Here is a 9,949-nt window from a genome sequence, read left to right on the forward strand (position 1 = left end):
TTTTTTTTTTTTTTTTTTTTTTTCTTTTTTTATCGGCCAATAACTACTTAGGTCCAAAGTACAAATAAATGTTGTTTATTAAGTCCAAACAACAAATAAAACAGGTGTTAGATAGATAGCACGCCAATTGTCATTCCCTTAACAAAAGTTGAGAAAAACATTCTCATATTATTATAACAAATGTGGTCGTCATGAGATTTGTATTTTTTTATGCTATTAAAGTAATTGTAAAGGTTGCCAACTTGCTAATTGCTATTGAGATTCTTTTTTTTTTTTTAATTACTACATGGTGACTTGTAAACAAAACAAATTTTGATTTTACGAAGTTTAAAATAACTTTTTAACAACAACAAAAGTTAATTTCAATTTTGCTGCAAATTTTCGAAAATAGTATTTTTATCAAAAAAAAAAATTTCTAAATATATTAGTTGAGAATCAATTTTAATTAAGTTAATAAGAAATTTTAAATTTACATATTGCTCACCAAAAAAATATATATATATATATATAACTATACAAAAAAAATTTCACATAAATAGTTGTGGAACATCTACTTCTTTCTGATTATGTTTTCCCGTCTTATACAATTGTATCATAACTTTATAAATTACTATAACTTTATTTTCTCGAAAACAAATTGAAGATAAAAATAAAAATAAAAATATAACTAAAAAATGTTTTCCACGTTCACTCTGAGTCTTATATGTTGATAAATAAAAAAATAATTTTAATTTGTTGAAGGAAAAAAAAAGTAGAGAAATGTTTCATGTGGTATGGATAAGTATGGATTATAACCTAAAACTATTATTTCATTTGGAGTAACATGCTGCTTGTGACTAGACGACACGTAGTTTTGTCCCAATGACTAAATCTACAACAATTATTTATTTAGACATTAGATCTACATCTACCTAAACAGTAAACACTACTCAAGTTGGAGATATTTTTTAGACATCGGGAAACGTTTACTTATTTAAATAACCAAAAGAAGAACTACACCTTTTTATTTTAACCAAACTCGTTTTTTATCTCCTTTTTTACTTTAGTTGCTCCCTAAAATGGCTAATGATTCGTATGTTTCGTAGTTTTAAAAATGAATAATGTTCTTTAATGTTGGAGACTAATGATATTAATTAAAGTAGTAGCAACGAATTTAGGAATCCATGAATGAAACTGTTCCACGCATTGTGAAAATAACAAAAATATGCACATATGTGGACAGTGGACGGGTCAAGAAGCCAAAGACTCAAGAGGCAACACATGATGAGACCATGATGTAACATCCATGCATTTCACATTCAATGAAATTGTGATAAGAGATTATGGTAGAGAAACATATCAAATAGTCTCCAACCAACCCTAACATAATAATAGGTCAAATTTTATATATATCTAGAAATCACTTTAGATATAAGTATTGTTTTAAAGATCTCCGCATAACTCTGATTATTTTTTTTGTTATTCATACATTTAGATTATGAATTTGTGATGTTTTAACAATAACTTATGTTCGAAATTTTACTAAATATCATACAAAAATTTGTTTCACAAATACATTTTCATGTGTTACATCAAGGGAAATAACCTATAATAATACGTAAAAGTTGTCTAATTACTATAATAATACGCTTGAAACCATTCTTACTAAAACAATACATATAAGTATGAACATTACTTATAACCTAGTCGGTTTATTTACAGTATGTGCCATTTATAATTAGAAAGTTAATTGATATGATAAAAAATTTAATTACTAAATTAAGTTCATTGATATTCATTTTCTTATGTTGTACCCTGTTTGCCAAAAAAAAAAAAATGTTGTACCCTTACGTTTACCAAAATGTAATATCATGCCGCTTTTGCAATGTTGCATTTTTTATGTGCTACTGAAACAACCGACCTTTTTTTTTTTTAAATAATAAATAATAAATATAATATATTAAAATAAACTACAGCTAGTGGTCCCATACCCACTAGCCACCTAACCACAACACATTCAACAGCGGAATAACATAATCAATAACCAATAATAAACCAATAATAAACCATTATTATAGCAAGGCAATATCACAATACCAAACAACAAGAAACATGAACCAGCAACCTAGCAATGTTTCTAATGACTCAACTCTAGCACCCTAGCAAATGCCAGACAACATCCAATCGAGTCCCTAGAACATCCTCCTCTTCATTGCCTTTGATTCCACGATCACACTTTGCCTTTACCTGCACCACAAACACAAATTGAGATGCATGAGTATTTGATAAACACTCAGTGAGGCAATCCTCCCATCTACTGGGCTATACACACAAGCAATAAGATCTCTACATGCCACAAACAACAATCAATAAAACAAACCAGGCAATATACAAAGCATGCGACGTCCATCGTAACTGAACAAGGGGTGTCGACCGACACCAGATGGTGTCGATCGACACTGACTATCTGGTGTCGACCGACACCCTGCCCGACACTCCCGAAAACCCTAGTTTGCGTCGACCGACACCTCCACATGGCATCGTTCGACACTCGCTAAAGTCCCGAGCCGTCCTCGCGTTGGTGTCGACCGACACCCCAACTGGTGTCGACCGACACCGATGCCGAGCAGCGATTTCCCTCGATCAGAAACTCCGAATCTCGCCTCCAAGCTTCTCCAATCCGCTCCTTGCACTCCCAGAAGCCAAACCCAGCCCAGACAGCAACGAAATATCATAGAGAACTCAAAGAAACAACCACATAAGCACCAAATCACATAGAATCTAGAGATCTTAGCTTAGATAAGCCATGGTCATGCACTCACCTCTTTGCAGGAAGTTTCTGACCAATAAGGACGAATCCCTCACTCCTAGCAAGCTTCTAGCACCTTCCCAGCCTCCAATCTCTCAAGAACAGCCAAGAAATCTCCCAATCTCACTCACAATCTCAAGAACACTTGTTTTCTCTCTTTTCCTCTTTTTCAAACAAAAACGGCGACCACAACCTCTGGAACACGACCTAGGTCGTTTCCTTCCTTTAAAGACCCGGTTCAATGGTTTTCTTAAACCAAACCGAACCAAATCGATTAAAAACTCATTCTGATCGAACCGGAAAATAAGTGGTGTCGACCGACACCCCCTTGGTGTCGATCGACACCCATCCCCAAAAACCAATTTTTGGTTTGCGGATGTTACAGCTACGATTAAAGTAAATAACATAACATCATCGATCACTCTTACCAACTACTATTTCATGACAGAATTGATCAGTCGCAGTTAATATTATGACAAACAAACTGGTAATACAAACATTTATAGTGGCTATTAAATCTTGAAATGAGCACAAAATAAACCTTGAAATGAGCGCCACTAGAGCCGCAGGCAAAGCAACGTACCAAGTGAAGTTTGAGGTTGTTACCAGGAGGAGAACTAGAAGGGTTACAACTCCGAACAGAGGGACATTTCATTTAGAAAATGCTTGAATTGGAACCAGTAATGGGGCATAGAGAGTTGGTAAGCCTCTAGCAGGAGATAAATCCCGAAACACACGCCAAACCAAAACAGTTGTTCTAATCAACATAGAATTATTAACTCCTATAAATATCATGCTAAAGATTATTTCTCCTACAAGAACTTCAATCGCTGGTATTATCAATGCCTAAATCTCTGGGTGTACTTAGTATGGCGCTTTGTTGTTTTCAAACATGAAGCGGCCGATCTTGTAACAGCGAAGCAAGAGGCGTATAAAGCTAAGGTCTGAGAATTAAATGATCACCGAGTTGATTGGAACGAGAAGATCGATGCCGCAAAGGCTAGAGCAAAAGTCGTAGCGGAGATATTTTCCATCGCCAAGAAAGACACCGAAGATGCCGCGAAGCGAGACAATGTTGATGACTTGGACCTCGATGAGATAATCGTTGTCCCATGAGGAGAAGATCATGTGGAGTTCATCAGGGCCTTATCCAGGCTTGTTAAGCCCACAAATAAGGCTAAGCCCAATTTTTTTTCTTTCCTTTGATAATAATTGTGTGTAATCAAACGAGCTTTTCAGTTTCTTTTTTGAGTTTGAACTTTCTATTGTAATCCAAAACCTTTTGATGTGTTCTTCATCTAGTACATTCGAAAATTTTATCTTTTAAGATTCGGTTCCAAAACCAGAAAAATGAAATAGAAAGGATTGAGAAAGATACAAACAAACTCAGATTAATAATTATAACTAATCTTGCTTTTGTTTTATATCATGTCTACTATTGGTACGATCTAGCTCTGATTCAGAACGGATACGACCTAACAAACCTTCCATGTGTGTAAAAGATTAACTCGAACCAGCTCAAGATTTATATCGATAGCTATATAGGTGGATCTGTGTGAATCTATTAAGCTTAGGAAATTTATGGTTTAAATCTCTTTGTGATAAGGTTTAGGAATCTCGACGAAATTTGGACATTTTTTNTTTTTTTTTTTTTTTTTTTTTTTTTTTTTTTTTTTCTTTTTCTTTTCTTTTGTTTTGCTTTTGTTTTTGTTTTTTAATAACAAATTGTATACAAAATTAAATAAATAAAGCTGAAGATGAAAATATAGAAAATGAAAGAAAGAAGATGTAAAGATAGAAAATGATAGAATGATAGAATACCAAACTCAAGGGTGTGCTCTGATACCAATTGATATGATTCTCCCAAGGAATCCACACATTCGAGTTGATTAATATGGACACCTTGATTTTAAAGACAATGAAGCCTCAAGAATAAGGATAGTGGAACTAATGGTCGCACAAGAGTTGCGGAAAAGCTCTTGATATACCGGTTTGATCTCTCAGCCTCGCACCAAGTAGATCGGATCTCTCAGTATCGCACCAAGAAGATCGGTTTTGTTGACTGTTGGAATCACACCAAGCAATCAGTTTTGATCACAAAGAACAAAAGATAATCACTCTCACAATAGAAAAGGTTTTATAAAAAAATTGGTTGTTTATTTCATTCCTCTAACATGAGTTTATAAAGAGATAAGAAACTTGGTAACAAAGCCAAGTATTAATTATTCTTGAAACTATAAGACAATAAAGATAGTAAGTTGAATGAAGACCCTTGATATTTTATCTCTTTGACTCTTTGATCCAATTTTCTGATGAGAAACAATATGGGCTGTAGCATTTCTTCACCTTGAGCTTAGTAGAAACAACTCCTGGTTGCCATACATAATTTTGGAAGCTCCTAAGCCAATTGGACCTAAAACGATTCAAGTGAAGAACTAGATTGACCTCCTTTGGAAAATGGGAAGTAACTCTGTGGTTTGTTGGCCAACTCTTGTGTTTGTTGGTATTGTTGCAAATATAAGAGATCCATTAACATCCTCCAAGTAGTTTCGTTTCGAAACTGTTTATGAGTTCGTCTGTGTAACAAGATCTTTGGCTGAGACGCGAAACTGGGACTATGACAGATCTACTGACTTGAAATATCCATATCTTTCAAGTATGAACATATTTGAATGAGATTACAATTCTCAGTGGTTCTAGGATGGATCATGATTCCAGAACATTTTGGTTCATAGCTTGAATCCTTCTGCCTTGGTAGGAATCTTCCGTTGAATGCTCGTAGGTCCAAGTCGCGTAGCCATGAGTTCACATGATATGTAAAATGAATAACTCCTTCATCCGAACTATGATTGGACTGATTCAAATTTGAGATATGCTCTAGATGTGGTACGAATGTATCCCAAATGGTTGTTTGGCTGGAAGAATTTATCTTTAACTTTGTTCGTGTTGAACATGGCTAAAGGATTTTCTTGGATGGTATCATGATCATATCAACTAATCTTACTTTTTTTACTTCATGTCTATTGTTGTTACGATCTAATTTTGATTCAAAACGAACACGACCTAACAAACCTTCCATGTGTGTAAAAGATTAACTCGAACCAGCTCAAGATTTATATTGATAGCTCTATAGGCGGATCTGTGTGAATCTATTAATCTTAGGAAATTTATGGTTTAAACCTCTTTGTGATAAAGTTTAGGAACATATTGGTGTATGATTACATTTCCATTTCTTTGTACCCTCATCCACTCCTTGTGTATTGTCATTCGTGTACAGTTCAAACACTTTGCGTATGTTGTACCTTTACGTAAACCCAAAACAATTACCATTCAGTTTTTTGTACCATGATATTTTTTTCACCTACAGAAGTGCTTATATATCATTTTCGTGTGTTGTCATTGGTGTACAGTTACAATTTCCATTTTCTTATGTTATACCCTTATGTTTACCAAAATATAATACCATGCCACTTCTTCAATGTTGTATTTTTTATGTGCTACGGTTAAAGTAAATAACATAACATCATCGATCACTCGTACCAACTACTATTTCATAACAGAATTGATCAGTCGTAGTTAATATTCTGACAAACGAACTGGTACTACAAACATTTGTAGTGGCTATTAAATCTTGAAATGAGCATAAAATAAACCTTGAAATGAGCGCCACTGGAGCCACAGGCAAAGCAACGTACCAACTGAAGTTTGAGGTTGTTACCAGGAGGAGAACTAGAAGGGTTACAACTCTAAACCATAGGGATATTTCATCTAGAAATTTTTTGAATTGGAACCAGTAATGGGACACTGTTGTTGACTTGGACCTCGATGAGATAATCATTTTCTCATGAGGAGAAGATTGTGTGGAGTTCATCAGGGCCTTATCCAGGCTTATTAATCCCACTAATAAGGCTAGGCCAAGTTTTTTCTTTCCTTTGATAATAATTGTGTGTAATCGGACGAGCTTTTTGGTGTCTTTTTTTTTGAGTTTGAACTTTCTTTTGTAATCCAAAACCTTTTGATGGGTTCTTGATCCAGTGAATTCGACCTTTTTCACTTTTAAGATTCAGTTCCAAAACCGGAAAAATGAAAGGGTAAGAATTGAGAAGGATACAAACAAACTCAGATTGATGATTATAACTCAGCCTGTGATAAAACCCCGACCTGAATATACCGACCCGTTCCAAACTAAAATTTTCAGTTTCGGGTTGGCTTCGGTTAGGAGAGTTGAACCGATCGTAAGCTTTGTAAATTTGATCAGTTATCCGAGTTTTTTCGGTTTGGTACGGGTACCGTTCGGGTAACCAAGATCCTTATCTTCCTCCTCTTATTTTGCCGGATCTGTTGAGATCTGAGTTTGTGTCGCCGCCGTTAATGATCATAGTTGATTTTAGGTTTGTAAAAAGGTTGAAGATGAGTTAAAACACACCGTTTTCATTAGAAACACAATGTTTTGATTTTTTTTTTTAATTTTCGTATTGGCCCAAATTTCTTCCTTTTTTTTCTTTTTTCGACAGCTTTTTAGTGGAAACAAAACGTTTCGGTTTACTTTGACAAAAAAATTAAAACCCCAATAACCAAAACCCAACCCGACCCAAACCGAAATTTATTTCGATTATCTTCGGAACAATTTTGAAATAACCAAATACCCGACTACCCGAAATAACCAACCCAACCCGACCCGAAAACCTGAACTCGCAGCCTAATTATAAGGAATCCTAATTATAACTAATCTTGCTTTTTTTTACTTCATGTCTATTGTTATTACGATCTAACTTTGATTCAGAATGGACACGACCTAACAAACCTTCCATGTGTGTAAAAGATTAACTCGAACCAGTTCAATATTTATATTGATAGCTATATAGGCAGATCTATGTGAATCTATTAAGCTTAGGAAGTTTATGGTTTAAATGTCTTTGTGATAAGGTTTAGGAACCCATTGCTGTACGGTTACATTTCCATTTTTTTTTCGTACCCTTATCAACTCCTTGTGTTTTGTCATTGCTGTACGGTTCAAACACTATGCATATGTTGTACCTTTACAAACCAAAAACAATTACCATTCCTTTTTTTTATATCCTGATAGTCTTTCGCACATAGAAGTACTTATATATCGTTTTTGTGTGTGTTGTCATTGGTGTATGGTTACATTTCCATTTTCTTATGTTGTACCCTTACGTTTACCAAAATGTAATACCATGCCGCTTCTGCAATGTTGTATTTTTTGTGTGTTACGGTTAAAGTAAATAACATAACATCATCGATCACTCGTACTAACTACTATTTCATAATAGGATTGATTAGTCGCAGTTAATACTATGACAAACGAATTGGTATTACAAACATTTATATTGGCTATTAAATCTTGAAATGAGCAGAAAATAAAATTTGAAAGTAGCCATTGGAGTCGCAGGAAAAGCAACGTACCAAGTGAAGGTTGAGGTTGTGATATGATCATGAGACCATCCAAGAAGATTCTTGAGCCTTGTTCAACACGAAGGAAGTCAAAGATCAATTATTCCAGCCAAACGACTATTGGTGATACATTCCTACCTCATCTAGAGAATATCTTGAGGTGGAATCAGTCCAATTAGAGTTCAAGTGATGGAGTTATTCATTTTACAAATAAGGAGAACTCATGGCTACGCGACTTTGACCTATGGGCATTCAAAGGAGGATTCCTTCCAATCCAGAAGAATTCAAGTAGTGAACCAAACTTTTCTGGAATCTTGATTCCTCATGGAATCACTGAGAATTGGGATCACATTAAAATCAGTTCATACTTGAAAGATATGGATATTTCAAGTCGGTGGATCTGTCCAAGTCCCAGTTTTGCGTCTGAGCCAAAGATCGTGTTACACAGACCAACTCAGAAACAATTTCGACACGAAATAAGATGGAGGATGTCAATGGGTCTCTTATGTTTCCAACAAGCCCAAGAACACAAGATTTGGCCAACAAACCACAGAGTTTCCCCCCGTTTGCCAAAGGAGGTGAATTTAATTATACACTTGAAGAGGTTTAGGTCCAATTGGTTTAGGAGCTTCCAGAATTATGTATGGCAACCAGGAGTTGTTTTCTACTAAGCCCAAGGTGATGAAATGATACAGCCCATGTTGGGATGGTATCTATCAAGGAATGCACTTAATGGGCTAATTCAAGAGATTATGGGCAAGGAGAGCATGAAAAATTTTATTTGGGATGGTATCTATCAAGTCTAGTCCACATTGAGCCTAATACAAGCCCAAGAAAGCCCAAAATAATCACTTTATTTTGTGGTCAAAGAGGAGTGACAAAAATAGAGTTCAACTCACCTTGGGAAGGGAAACACTAAAAATAGGGTCTTCATTCAACCATCTATCTTTATTGTCTTTTAGTTTCAAGAATAGTTAATACTTGGCTTTGTTACCAAGTTTCTTTTCTTATATAAACTCATGTAATAGCAATGAAATAATCAACCAACTTTATTGAATATAATTTAACAATTATTCAAAAAATAAAAAATAAAAAAAAATAATCAACGAACTTTTTTATAAAACCTTTTCTTTTGTGAGAGTGATTCTCTTCTGTTCTTTGTGAACAAAACCGATTGTTTGGTGTGATTCTAACAATCAAAACTGACTGCTTGGTGTTATTCCAACAGTTAACAAAACCGATCTCCTTGGTGCGAGACTAAAAGATCAAACCGTTATATCAAGAGTCTTTCCTATCAAGGATAAATCATGACCTATGATTTATTCTGATTGATATTCACTATCTTCTATTTATGTAAATATGATTATGTAATTACTCACTCTAGAATACCCTAGAATCTCTTGTATCTGTATATAAACTCTCTCCATTATACTTAATAAAATCATCCTTCATATTATCTTTGACATGGTATCAGAGCCATATACGATCTATAATTTTTTTTCCAACTCTTGTGCGACCATTCGTTCCACCATCCTTATTCTCGAGGCTTCATCGTCTTTAGAATCAAGGTGTCTCTATCTACCAACTCAAAGGTGCCGATTCCTTGGAGAGTCATATCAGGTTGTTACCAGGAGGAGAATTAGAAGGGTTACAACTCCGAACCAGAGGGATATTTCATCTAGAAAATTCTTGAATTAGAACCAGTAATGGGGCATAGAGAGTTGGTAAGAATTTAGTAGGAGATAA

Source organism: Camelina sativa, chromosome 17 (assembly GCF_000633955.1).
Source record: "Camelina sativa cultivar DH55 chromosome 17, Cs, whole genome shotgun sequence".
In the NCBI taxonomy this organism is placed as follows: Eukaryota; Viridiplantae; Streptophyta; class Magnoliopsida; order Brassicales; family Brassicaceae; genus Camelina; species Camelina sativa.